Source organism: Triticum aestivum, chromosome 3D, assembly GCF_018294505.1.
Source record: "Triticum aestivum cultivar Chinese Spring chromosome 3D, IWGSC CS RefSeq v2.1, whole genome shotgun sequence".
Lineage (NCBI taxonomy): Eukaryota > Viridiplantae > Streptophyta > Magnoliopsida > Poales > Poaceae > Triticum > Triticum aestivum.
Genome location: NC_057802.1, coordinates 190928840 through 190944034, shown reverse-complemented (window position 1 = coordinate 190944034; position 15195 = coordinate 190928840).

Genomic DNA, 15195 nt, shown 5'->3' with positions numbered 1-15195 from the left:
CGGCTTTTCTTTCCGAACACTGGACAGAGTCTCAGGGGCTATTGTCTATACTGTGACATTCTTTTCACATAATTGCGTTTCTTACCTCGAAGCCTGTTAGAAGGCTTGTGCAGGCTTTGGTCAGTCCACTCTTTGCAGACTGAATCTTCTCAATCACCGTAGCCATGAGGGTACGGTGTTCCTCAACAATGGAAGCACTTCGCAGCGCTTCCAATAGAGTATCCCGTGCCTCCGGTCGGACAGAGGTCACCGGCAGAATAGGCACACCTCCTTCTTTTGAAGGAGGCTTCTTGCCGGATTCCGAAGCCGTATAGGTCTCCGGGACTGTATTCGGCTGGGGGCCGAATTGGATATGGCCCCCATCGCCAGTCTCCATGGGGGTTTGCTCCCCCATGTGTCCAGCAGCTGAGGTTTCACCCTCTGGCGCCGCCCTGACGGCCTCCTGCATCTCTCCCTGGCCTGGGATCCTTCGGGACAACACCTCGGTGTCATCCATGGCCCTGGGAGAGGAGGCCGCCGGAAGGGACCCGCTGTCCATCACCTTCGGGTCCAGCGAATTCCCCGAAGATGAGGATCGCTCAAAGTCGGAACGAGCCGGACTACAAGTGCATGATTCAACATGTTAAAACTATGAAGTAAAAAGGCTGGATATATGAATGCGTCAGGGTCTTTGAGTACTCATGATTCGGCCAGGGGCTTATCTCGGGGGCGCCGCTCTGGGCTGCTATCAATGTCCCATGCGGAGTTATCCGCGAGGGAGACCTTCCCCTTCTTGGACGCCTCTGCCTCCAGATTCGTGGAGGCCACCCTTTTCTTCCTTCTCCCCCTCAGGGGGAGAGTTGCTTTCCTCCTCCTCCTCGTCGTCCTCGGCGGCGGAGGAGTGAGTCTCGGCGTCTTCGGACGTCATGTCCGAAGCACCCTTGCGGCAGAGGCCACTCCTGGTCTCCTTGGCCTTTTTCTTGGCCTTCTTCTCCGGCGCCTGGTAGGGCGCCGGAACCAGCATCTTTGTCAGAAGCGGGATGGCTGGTTCCTCGGGCAGCGGAGCCGGACTCTGAATCCGCTCCGTCTTCTTTGTCCAGCCCCGAAGAAATAAATAGGGAGGCTTAGGCACCTTCCTTGAGTAAACAAGTAAAGGATACACCTTGAAACGCGAAAGACTTACTGGACTGGCGGGATGGGCCAGGTCGTGCCCACGGTCCTCAGTCGTCTTCGGCCACGTCTCGTTGGCCTTAAAGAGCACCTTCCAGATATGTTCGTGCGTAGTTCCAAAGAACCGTTGCAAGGTCTGGTGCTTGGCTGGATCGAACTCCCACAGATGGCAAGTCCGGCTCTGGCATGGAAGGATCCGGCGAACTAGCATCACCTGGATCACGTTGACGAGCTTGATGTTCTTGTCCACCATGCTCTGGATGCGCGTCTGCAGCGCTGTCAACTCGTCCGACGAAGCCCAATCCAGGCCCTTCTCTAGCCAGGAGGTGAGCCGCATTGGGGCTCCAGACTTGAATTCGAGAGCCGTGGCCCAAGAGGCGTCGCGGGGCTCTGTGATATAGAACCACAGTTGCTGCCACCCTTTGACGGTCTCCACAAAGGTACCTTTGGGCCATGTGACATTGGGCATCTTGCTCACCATGGCGCCTCCGCACTCTGCGTGTTGACCATCCTCCACACTCTTTTTGATCTTGTTGTTGCAAATATGTCTAGTCAATATTCAGGTTTTCAGCAAAGATTATGAACTAACCATGTTTGCAATAACATTTAGGTATCACATTTACTCATATCAATAGCATAATCAACTTGTGAGCAATAATAGTAAATCTCGGATGACAACACTTTTTCAAAACAATCATGATATGATATAACAAAATGGTATCTCGCTAGCCCTTTTTGAGACCGCAAAACATAAATTGTCGGGACCCCGATCCTAAGTCACACCGATCTAGCATGTAACACATCATATCTCTTTGCGGCCTCACACGCGGTATTCCATGGCTGCAGCCTTACCTGGGCCGAGACCGTTTGCGCCTTATGACCCACGTATATGATTGTGTCGCTAGCATCCATATGATAGAGAACCCGGGCCGACATGACTGGTCGTAAACCCAAGGTGGCACAAACTTACAGGGACAGGCAAACGTAACCCAGCAATGAACATGTCGGTCATCAACGTATGAACGCAAGTCGTAGCAAGCTACAAGGACTTAAAGGAACAACGCGTGATATTTCCTCGAAGGGACAGACACATGAACAAAGAAGGATACATGCCTGCGAACCTAAGTGTTCCGGAGCAGTAGCGAACTACCATGGCTCAGTGGAAGCACTAGGAGACATTTCCCCATAAGGAAGGCTACCAAGAATAAACAACTAGGTGTCGGATCCCACACATACCAAGCATTTCAATAACATACACACAATATGCTCGATATGTGTAAATACAACAGGGCATCACAACAGAACTCTATGACTCAAAGTATTTATTCAATAGGCTCCGAGGAGCCGAATATTACAAACATGGGTCTCATGACCCATCATTCAAGTCATACAAGCAACAAGCACAGGCGGAAGCATAAACATGTCTGAGTACAGACAACTGAAAAGAAAGAAGACTAGGAAGCCTATCTATCTACAAGACCCTCCATAGGAACCAGACCTCTGCCTAGGATTCCCAAGCTAATTGTCGAAGCCCACGAAGAACTACTAGTGGGACTGAAGTCTCTCTGCGAAAACATAAATTAAGAAAATGTGAGTAAAAATGTACCCAGCAAGACTTACATCAAAACTAACTACTTATGCATCTGTATCAACAAAGGGGGCGGTGGAGTTTGACTGCAGCAAGCCAGCTTTGACTCAGTGGCTATCCTATACTATGACTGCCATTAACTTCTTTGAGGTGGCGCACACAAGTCCACATACTCACCATATCAATACACCACTATGGATCCTCTCCTGTCTCCCTACAAGAAGGCCATCCATAGCACTCACACTTATCTTGCGCATTTTAGAGTATCCACTTCAAGTTATCTATGACCAATATATGTAAGCGTTCCAAGTAGTCCATATCCACGGATGCGGCTATTCGAATAGATCATATTAGCCCTGCAGGGGTGTACTGCTACCTCTTGAGCACTGCGTTGGTTTTCCCTTGAAGAGGAAAGGGTGATGCAGTAAAGTAGCATAAGTATTTCCCTTAGTTTTTGAGAACCAAGGTATCAATCCAGTAGGAGATCATGCACGAGTCCCTCGCACCTACACAAACAAATAAGAACCTCGCAACCAACGCGATAAAGGGGTTGTCAATCCCTCAACAGTCACTTACGAGAGTGAGATCTGATAGATATGATAAGATAATATTTTTGGTATTTTTATGATAAAGAGAGAAATAAAGATGCAAAGTAAAATAAAAGGCATAAGAAATAACTAAGTGCTGAAAGATTAATATGATGGAAAATAGACCCAGGGGCCATAGGTTTCACTAGTGGCTTCTCTCAAGAGCATAAGTATTACGGTGGGTGAACAAATTACTGTTGAGCAATTGATAGAATTGAGCATAGTTATGAGAATATCTAGGTATGATCATGTATATAGGCATCACGTCCGTGACAAGTAGACCGACTCCTGCCTGCATCTACTACTATTACTCCACACATCGACCGCTATCCAGCATGCATCTAGAGTATTAAGTTCATAAGAAGAGAGTAACGCTTTAAGCAAGATGACATGATGTAGAGGGATAAACTCATGCAATATGATATAAACCCCATCTTGTTATCCTCGATGGAAACAATACAATACGTGCCTTGCTGCCCCTGCTGTCACTGGGAAAGGACACCGCAAGATTGAACCCAAAGCTAAGCACTTCTCCCATTGCAAGAAAGATCAATCTAGTAGGCCAAACCAAACTGATAATTCGAAGAGACTTGCAAAGATAACCAATCATACATAAAAGAATTCAGAGAAGATTCAAATATTGTTCATAGATAAACTTGATCATAAACCCACAATTCATCGGTCTCAACAAACACACCGCAAAAGAAGATTACATCGAATAGATCTCCACGAGAATCGTGGAGAACTTTGTATTGAGATCCAAAGAGAGAGAAGAAGCCATCTAGCTAATAACTATGGACCCGAAGGTCTGAGGTAAAATACTCACACATCATCGGAGAGGCTATGGTGTTGACATAGAAACCCTCCGTGATCAATGCCCCCTCCGGTGAAGCGCTGGAAAAGGCCCCAAGATGGGATCTCACGGGTACAGAAGGTTGCGGTGGTGGAATTAGGTTTTTGGCTCCGTTCGATATTCTTTTTCTGCGAAACACTGAAATAGGCAAAAAAGAATAGCAATTTGGGCCAGGCCTCCGGTTAATAGGTTAGTCCCAAAAATAATATAAAAGTGTGTAATAAAGCCCATTAACATCCAAAACAGAATATAATATAGCATTGAACAATAAAAAATTATAGATACGTTGGAGACTTATCATGTACTTCTCCACACATGCTCTCACCACTTACCACCATGTACACGTCATGTATCTCGGCAACCTTCAACCAGAAGCCTGGCGAGGGTATCGGCCACGACCAGACTAACCACGCAAGACTCTAGTCTAGCTTTATCACCTATCTGAGGCTAAACCTGCAAAGGAAGTCCGGCCGAAGTTTCCATCACGGTCCCAAACGATGTGAGCAGGGTTCCCAAGCCCACCATCCGGGTGCCACTTGGTACACCGTGCCACTGTGCCTAGTCTATCCCAAGCCCACCTGTATTAGGTTCCACTTGGTAGACTACTTACACAACCTACAAACACCAGAAACTAGTTGCAACTCCTGGACAGAGATCAAGGCGATTAATAAGTCAAGAGGGTCAATTAAGTATCCCAATGTGTGGTAGTAACTGTCTTGGATCAGAGACACGGAACTCAGTTCCTGAGGATAGTTTCAATGAGACAACCCACCATGTACTCCTACATGGCCTCTCGTCGCTACCTTTACCAAATCGTGTTCACACACTTAGCTCTCAACAGTAGGGCATGTTCACCACCATCCCAATTCATCCCAGATGGATCGGACCTGACACAACTCTAAGCATAGCAGGCATAACAAGAAAGCATGAATGAGTAGGCACATCATGGCTCAAACAACTCCTACTCATGCTAGTGGGTTTCAAATATTTACTATGGGAAAGAAAGGTCATGCAGAGGAATTGGTTCAACTACCGCAACATGTAATAGTTGAATCGTTGTTGTCCTAATGTAGTAAACGAGAGAAGGAGCGAGAAAGTGGGATTGTATAGGAATGCTCAGAGGGGGGGGGGGGTTGCTTGCTGGCACTTCTGAAGATAGCATTGAGTCTTCATCAGTGTCATTGATCACATCGTTGAAACAACGTCTACTTAGAGGGGACAAACATTGACAAACAAGAGGGAACACAATCAATGCAATGCAACAATATGATGCATGATAATGACATGGCAAAACGTCGTTGGTTGAGCTAATGCAACTAGAAACAAAGTTAAATGAAGTTGGTTTGAAGCCAAGGTGTGACATTTCAAATGCCATTAATTCAAAGTGTCATATACAATAGCTGTAGGTTGTTCAAACATGCATGGAAATGCCATAAATAGATTCTTTAGATTTTTCTGATAAATTTTCATATATAAATGATTTCATTTGGAGTTACAGTTGATTTTCTATGAATTTTAGAAGTTTAGGCAAATTTCTGAAAATAAATAAATCATTTAGATTTATTTAAATTCCAAAAATAGTTACTGCATCAGCATGACATTGGTGTGACATCAGCAAGTCAACAAGGGCCGGTTCAGGTCAAACCTGACACTCGGGCCCACACGTCAGTGCGATAGAGAGTTAACATGGGTTATTTAAATTAACCTGTCTCGTTAACAACATGGGTCCCACATGTCATACAGTAGGGCTTAATTAACTAGGTGATTAGCACCTAACCTAATGACACCACGTCAGCAACAACGTTTAGCCGCCGGTGACGAAATCCTGCGGCGGTGGCTCGCCGGTGTTGCGCGGGAGGGCACTACAGAGCATCATTTCGCGCGCGGTTTGCGGCTACAGCGAGCTGGCAGTGCGGCACATCGACCAGGGCAAATGCCGGAGGCCGGGATGGCTTGTGGGGGCAGCGGCAACGACGGAGACGACAGCCGGAATACGGGCTCGGTCATGCGCAAGGCTACGTTGCACGGAGGGGCTAGCTGAATTGCTCTACAGGCTCCTGGGAACTCCAGGAGTTCAACGGCGTGCTCGGACACGATCGAATCATGCCATGGCCGCGACGACGACATGGATGGCTGCAACGAGCTTCGATTGCGGTGGGACGGTGGCTACGACATGAGTTTGAGCAGGGGACAGGGGGAAGAAGCAGCGGGGCTCACGGGGAGGTGGATGGTGCAGACGGCAGGGTCGGGGAAGCGTTGGTTGCCGCGAATCGACGGCGGCCGAGGGCGAAGACGGCGATGGTGGCGATGAAGCAGGGCATCCGGGCACCCCATAGCTCGGTGGAGAGGGCGAGGAAGACGCGGTGGAGCTTCTGGACTCAGTGGCAGGGCGAGGGGTGGCCGGTAGCCACGGGTACGGCGATCGGCATCGGCGAGCTCGCTCGGTCGAGCTCGTGTTCTTGCGTGAGAGAGGGGAAAGTAGGCGAGAGTGAGAGGGTTGTGCACAGAGCGTGCATGGCGTCGTCCGGGAGGTCCAGAGGGAGGCGGCAAGCAGGAGGTGGCAGGGGCACATGCTTGCGTGCGGTAGCCACGCGCCTCTCATCCTCCTGGCGGGAGGTTGAGGGTGACTGGAACTGCGCTGTGGGCTGGGCCGCACAGTAGCAGGCCGGCCAGGCTGGATAGGTAAGTGTTAGGTAAAACACTCAGTTTTATTTCTGCAACTATTTTGGGTTTGATTTTCAAATCAAACCATTTTTATAAATTCTAAAATTTAATATGGTAACTAAATGGATATTTCCAGAGCCCCACAAAAAGTTTCAGAATAATTGGACCTGTATTTCTTTAATAGCAAAAATAAATCCAATTCAAAGACATTTTGATTTAACTTCAAATGCCCAAAACAAATACATTTATTGCTCTAAAAATATTGGTTTGAATTTTACCTCTTGCCAATATTTTCAGGGATTAACTTGAACATTTTCTTGGACCTATTTGAAGAAATCTTTAACTTGATCATTTCAGAGAATGATATGTGAGGGTTTCAACTAACCTCAATTCAACTTTCATAAATTTAAACATGATGCATGGATGATTATGCAACTATTTACAATCAACTTCTAGGGCTGTGACAACTCACCCCCACTAAACAAGAATCTCGTCTCGAGATTCAAGGCGTGAGGTAAGAAGATAGAGGGGACATGGAACTGACATAGTCTTCATGATCCATTGCATTTCTCGAGGTCATTGATTCATTGCATCATGTTGATCTTGACATCCCTGCTTTCAAGACCTTCATCTAACTATGACGATAGAAAGAAACTCTACATGAATTGATCTTCTCGAAGATCGAGCAACTCACGATCAACTCATGGAGTGAGACGTAATAACTCCTCTAGTTGAGACACAAAATACAAATCAGGAGCAATATAAAGAGATAGATGACAAGGGTTCAATTTGGTAGGCAACAATTCCACGCTGGAGTAAGATGGTGCATGGTTTCAAAGTAGCGAGGAGATAATTGCCATGATTCCATAACGAACACCTTGGGGGAGGTGAGTCGTAGAATTATTCCCTTAAGTGGGAAAAAGAATTACTTTTGATACATAGATCATTGAAACTCTTCATACCAGCCTGAGGCAATTCACAATTGATCGTTTGAAAGAATTCAAAAGAATGGCATACTCATTTTGGAAAAGAAACTATGGTTATAAAACAACTCGGCGAATGGAAGGCACATTCCCATTGATACTGAGGATATAACCCAGTGACTGAGCGTGCTTTCAAGAACTTGAGCATCTCCATATTTATCAGGGTTTAGCCAACATCCGTGCCAAGATCTTGGTGACACCTCATACTACCATGATAAATAACGATGGAGGATGCGGATGCAAAGAAGACAACAACTTCTCAGATTTTACCTTAGCAATGCCAAGGGTACCAAATCTGAATGATCGACCAAGAGACATTTAACACTCCGCTTCTAATGTTCTCCTTGATGTTCTAGTTTCCATGACCATGTTTAGAAGCATCATCCACATGGTCATCAAGTAAAAGGTCGAACTTCGGTAACACAAAGGATCCATAAGGAACAACTTCTAGAATAAGTCATATGAAATTCTCATGGGGAAGCGGCCAACTTTTTCAATCAAGATGGTACAATAATAGGTCTTTCGGGTAAGTGTGTTGGCCACAACTTCCACTTTACCGGTTTAGAAAGACCAATATTATAATTCTTGCGAAACATTCCAATCATTATATCTGCCTAAGATTCAGATCTGATTGATGCCAGGATATTTCAGACAACATGTTTGAAATAAAGTTTGCAACACAAAATGACGGGACAACATTGCGAGATTCTCGGGAAATGAACTATGATAGCAAGCTCCAAAAAATGAGCTAGATTTCAAGATACATGTGAACAGAATGTCTAGGACAATCATGTACACATGGAAACCTTACAACAAAACACTATTCTGGGTGGAAACCATCATCAAGGATATCGAGGTCTTATGCATTACCATGGATTAGCATTTAACTCCTTTTCCTAGAACAAATCAGTCAGTGGCTTGGTGTGCTAGGAATTACATATGGAATGGAGATGGCCAAACCTATCAAACCATAGAATACTTCACGCATGTATGACTGACTTGGGATGATTCGAGAGGAAACAAGCTTTCTCGAATTCACGACGGCAGCTTGCACCAAATGGACGTGAACTAGAGGAAGTCACTTCTTTCAACCAAACATATGCTTCATGAACTAGCATGAAGAATGCTTTCAAAAGTTTCCAACACTAGCTTATTGTTTAGTACGAATCATGGAGAAGATAAAAATGTTGCCAATGGGCTCAACAAGTCATTGGGATTTCCATATAGATGGAATTCCATAATTATGTGTACAAGGTGATAGCATTGGTCAGACCAAAAGATGTAACATTGTATGGTCGAGGAAACCACCACGAGTAAGACAACATTACAAACAACGTTGGTTCAGATTTTGATTTGACGATAGGCCATATTCAAATCAAAGATTAGATAAGACAATAAATCCAACAACTGATCACGAGGACCAATCAATGAGGGTATCACTTTCTTCAATACACACATATAAAGATATCCCCTTTGGAATGAACTAAGTTCGGCAAAGCTTTTATCTCCCAGCTCTCGAAGTTGTTGTTTAGCTTAACCAACTAGTTTAGGGTATCCAACCCAGATTCTTGGAGAAAGGGTGGTTTATAGGAAAACCAACTTGATCACGAACTCAACAGAACGGTCATGGGACAACCTGGTGATACTTTCGAGAAGATATTCGAAAAATCATGAACCACTGATATGTTATTAAGCTCGGGAGCAATCTTGCTTTCCAGGCAAGATGATATGATCAAAAGAGCAAGGTTTGAAAAAATCCCAACCCATCAATCGAAGAGTGCACCAGGAAAATGGACTAGGTAGCACGATCAATCTTAGAATGACGATTCAATAACCAACACACTAAGAATGAAATTATTGTCCATTAACTACCAAGCAACAGAGTTGCTGGGAGTATTGATTTCACACATCACGATTCACTTGTCGGCATTCCGGTTACCATAACACGGGAATTGAGGAATGAACAATGATGGCGAGAAGTATCACTGCGTCAAGAATTCATAAGAGATGGTGCAATTTCCATGACAATCCTGACATAAAGAGGGTAGTACTTCAAGGTAGAACAGAACAAAAACTAAATTGGCATTATTGATCTGCAGAATACAACTGCTTTGCACTACTGCAGGATGCTGCTAATGCGACGCTACAATTAGAGACCCTTCGACGAAATTGTGTGCGATGCAATAATCGCAAACGGTGATGTAAAAAACCGTTAAAAAAGATGCAAAACGTTTGCGACGGCGAATACATCAAACATGGTTCAGAATTTAGTTGCGTGTGCGATGTGGGGCATAGAGTTCAGTTCAATGAACTATTTGAGATGAGGCAGAAGAATAGAAACGGGCAGCCAGATGAAGGTGTGTACGATATACGGCATACGGTTCACTCGGATGAACTGTTTGTGATTAGGCGGAAGAAGAGAAACGGTCAGCCAGATCAAGGTGTGTGTGATAGAGGGCAAACTGTTCACTCGGATGAAATATTTGCGTTGAGCCAAGATAACAGAAACGGTTCAATTTTACAAGATGTGTGTGATACGCGGCAAACAGGTCTGTAATCAGAAATGTGTGCGAAGACCGATAATAACACATACGATTGCTAATAATAAGACGTGTGTGTTGTGCGTTGGGATTACATACAGAACAACAACATATATACACACACACGCGCGTATAAGGAGATGGTTGCATAACCAAATTAAACACCCAGTTGCATAGGTGGCTACTACACACATGACATTTGCACACACCAAAGTAAACTATTACATGCATAATTACATAGGTGGCAACTACACACATGACATTTCCACACACCAAAGTCAACTATATATTACATGCATAATTAACTAGGATAAACGATCATCTGATCATCATCTACTTCTTGTGACGCTTGCCGCTACTGCTCTGCTTGTGGCTCGATCCGGCCTCATTGATTTCGGTAACGAGGCACTTCCTCATGTCAACTATCCGCCTGTGCATCTCGTAGCATGTGTACACGCTCTTGGCCGCGAACCTGAGGTGAGGTTCATCCAGTTGCCGCATCCAGGCCCCGTGCCAGGATACGGGACTTGTTCTCTTGGCATCCTTTTTCATCTTCTAGTAGTAGGGGTCGATGATGGCCGAGGCGAGTTCAACCAGGGAGTCCTTCTTCATGCTGCATCAGACCCTACAGTACTCACGGATTTCGACAAGGTTCTTGCAGGCCAAGCCCGTAACCCTGAGCCCTTTTACATCGTCGGTGGTTTCCACCGTAGCGAACTTGTAGTCGGTGCTGTTGACAAACTTGGCGAAATGGTCGCAAGGCTCTGTGGCCATGCAGTAGTGGTAGATGAGGACATGATGGCGCATGCACAACTGGGTGACGACAACCTTCTAATCTATGTTGGGATGACCGCCGGTGTACTGGAGATCGATGCCGACCACCTTGTACTTGTCTCGAGCAAGCAACTGCTCAACGGTGTTGATGTAGTCCTCCACCACGACCGGGTCGATGGCGTACACCACCGTGAGATCCATCTGCCTCACGTGGGTCTCGACTTTATGCTCGCCGAACTCCATTGGAGCGCCACCAGATATCCTCTCTGTATGTGTTGTCGTGGGTGTGCTTGTTGTGTTCTGGGGAGAGATCGAACGGTTGAAGAGACTAAGGTTATAATGGCCGCGGGAATTAATGGGGAAGCCGTACGGACTGGAATATCCGCATGCCCGGATGGCAGTTCTAATTTGCAACGCGTAACTCCATCGCGCCGCACGTAACTGCATCGTGGCGACGCGCGCGACACAACCGCATGCTTATGGGCCCCCAACGTGATTGTTCGCAGGCCCCAACCGCTGGTAGAGCGCGTGCACTCGGATCGAGCAGAGCGCTCCACAGCGCCTCAACGGCGAGCAACCATATATACACATATAGCAGTTGAACACGTAAGGAAAAGCTATCCACAAGCCGAGCGCGTGGAGGTACGCGAGTAGAGTGTGCCAACATACAACAGAGTGCGCTGTGGCGCCTAACGGCGAGCACAACACGCTGCGGTGCGTAACGGCGAGCAGAGCACGCCGAGGGACGCGAGCAGAGGCCGACATAGTGATACGTGGAAAATAAGATGAACTGTGCGAGCGATGGCGGAGACATCAAGCACGAATCAGATTAGAGTTGTGTGTGCGATATGTGGCATACAGTTGATCCATCCGAGTTGTTTGTGATGGAATAAGCCGTGTGTGTTGTGGGCAAATGTTTGCTGGTATATAACCGTTTGTGATTGATGAATTCATCACCGACACGTTACCTAGTGTGGTCCGTGTGCGATGTGATATGCTCTGTCTGCAGAACATCTATGCTCTGTGTATAGAAGAACAACATATATATACTTGTAACAAGACATGATTGCAAGACCAAATTAAACATCCAATTACGTTATATAACAAATACCATAAATATTACAAGGTTCAAATTCCAGCATTACAAGGCCCAAATTCAAAGATTACAAGGTTCGAACTATTCAGACACATAAAATTCATCTTCTTCAGAATCTTTTTCATGCATTATTTCTGCGAAAGGATCAGCCACTGAGAAGTCATATAGTGGCTTGATACAGTGACTTCCGAATAATCTATCATATGAGGTTACAAACTGAAATTCAGCTTGTGGAGAGCCTTTTCCATTCACCTGTAGACGCTTGCGCTCTTTAGCAATCCATTCACTTTTGCGCAGTAAATATAGGGCAAACCTCATTACCTTGAGCAACCTTGCTTTCTCAACAAAGAACCTGGCGAATTTAATTTCTGGTGTGGTGCCTCAGTACTCGTTAAAAGTAATTTCTGTGAGATAAAGATCAAGGCATTCAATGGGATTGTTATATTCCCCAACATTTTCTACTTTTCGGCCTGCTAGTATCTGCAAACGAAGACAACATATTAGTGCATAGCTGTAGATTTGAACACTTCGGGCCTCTTTGATTTACAGGATTCCTAAAATACACGAAAATAGTGAAATGCCACCTTTAATATTTCATGATAAACCTCTATCACGAAAGCATGTCGGGCGAAGGAATAAAACCCGTACAACACTAGCATCTAAAAAAAAATATGTATTGAAATCCTCCAAATTTCCTTTAGAAATTATTCTACATTTGTCATTGTAATCATGGGTAAAAGTAACAAAAAATTGAGCTCCATTGTGGTTAACAATTAATAGGAAAGGAGCATCACCTCGATGTATAGCTTCTTCGTGCAAGGAAAGCATCTAAGGAATCTTACAATTTCATCCAGATCGGGGCCGACAGATTGTAGTGCCAAGATCTTCACTGTGCGCAGAGGCCGGGTCAAGCTTGTGGGAATCATTTTGTGGATGACAGGCTAACATATAGATCAACAATAATTAGATAAAATGTGTTGTCCAATAATATATAAGAAGGAGAAGAAGAAGACTGTTGTACCTGAACGGACAATGATCCATTAACAAGTTCGTTCAATTCAGCACACGAATAGCCCAACACTGTCAATTTCGGTGCGTGAATGACCTTGATTCTTGCTGGACCTAATTTATCAAGTACATACAATCTCTTGAGGAAAGGCACATTCTCAATGACAATATCGTGAAACACCTCAACTGACAGCCTTGGGCAGCGCCAGCAATGCACATAAATCGCACGGAGATTCGTCGAGGCGATGTGGAGGCTACTGAACCCATCCATCGCATGAAGACGAAGGTACTCGAGCGCTGTACAGCTGACGAGCAGGCGCTCCAAATCCTCCTTCGAGATGCATACGGAAATGAGCTCAAGGTGCTTAAGTTTAGGGAGATGAAGAGCGCACACGGCATCGATCCGGGGGAAAATGCACCGCCTGAATGTAGCACGGCGCAGCATGGGCGCGAGTTGGAGCACGGACGGCGGCAGCGAGCAAGGACGTCTAGCGTGAAGGCTGAGCTCCTCGAGCCAATCCAGGGCTGGGGATAGGAACCAGTAGTGCTACCTGGGTTTGGTCTTGTTGTGGGGATTGAGCCTGCCGATAGCAAGGTGTCTGACTGGCCTAGGGTGCGTGGTGAGGACGTGCGACAATGCGTCCAGGCGTTGCTGCTCCCCGTTGCAGAACTCGTGGTCGACGATGATGTCTAGGGGGTGGTGTGCCAGAGGGGGCGCCACCACCGCGAGAGGACAATGGTCCGCACGCCATATTTGATGGGGAGGTGGGATATGATGGTTACCAACATCTCGTCGAGGAGGCTGCTGATGAAGTCCATGTTCGCCGGAGGCTCTTGCGGTTCTGGCTCGACGTGCCCCTGCTTGTTGGCCGGCTCATCCTCCATCTCGCAGCAGGTGGCGATCCTTGGCGACGATGCTTCTAGATGAGAACGGAGGACTGTTCTACGTACCTTCCCGAGGCGGCTGAAACAAAAGTCCAAAACCAGCAATAAGTTGCAGAGCTCGCGGCGTGCGTGGCGGACTGCTCACAGTCGTCCCGTCTGATCAAATAGCTGCCCGCGGTAGTAAATGGTTAGTTGAACGCCCACGGTTGGACTAATATGACCATTTGCGATAATAACGTGGTGGCTATTTGTTAAAAATGCCTAGGGAAATCAATGTATAAAAAGGCGAAACAAACCCTGAGTAATTTCATATGTTTAGCACAGTTGCATGTTGCCTCTGTAAAATAAATAAAGGCGGGAAGATACAGCGTATGTCGTTTCGCACACAGATCATGTGACCAAGTTCCCTCTCGAAACCATGAGGCTTCTGGATAGAAGCTCCCGTTTGTATGAAAGAAAATATGGGTCAAAGCCTAGTTTGAAAGGGCATCAATATCTAACTGCTTATTACAGAAGGTACAAAAGCACGATGATTAATTGTTCATCAGGTTTACACAAAATCCAGGTTGAACAGGACAATAACAACGAACTCAACCAAAGTTTTCGGCAGTCACAATCAAATGGATCGATCTGATCCATAAAATCAAGATCCTGGACTAGAAAATCTACTGGTACATGAAGACAAGTTGTTGTAAATAGAAGCCGAGCACGTGCATAAGCCCTTTTGTCCACCTGAAACTTCTTTTTATGCTGTTCAACGTGTCCATTTGTGAGAAAGTTTTTGTTAAAAAACTTAATCCTCATGGACAATAGTATTCTCGCATTCAACAGGAAGAATGTGACAAAGCTAGTGTTTGCATGGTTGGATGCATATCCTTCCAGCGTTATTGTCCTCAAATGAATGTCATGAGAACTGAGAAAATCCCGGTGCTTCTTATGCCACCGATTGTTTATACCTTTTTTCCATGTCCTTTAGCCTAAATACACATGAAGACTGAAAGCAGTTAATGTCTAAAAAATAGTAAAGTTAAACGGTTAGTTCTAGTAAAGTATATCAATGTGCTTGAT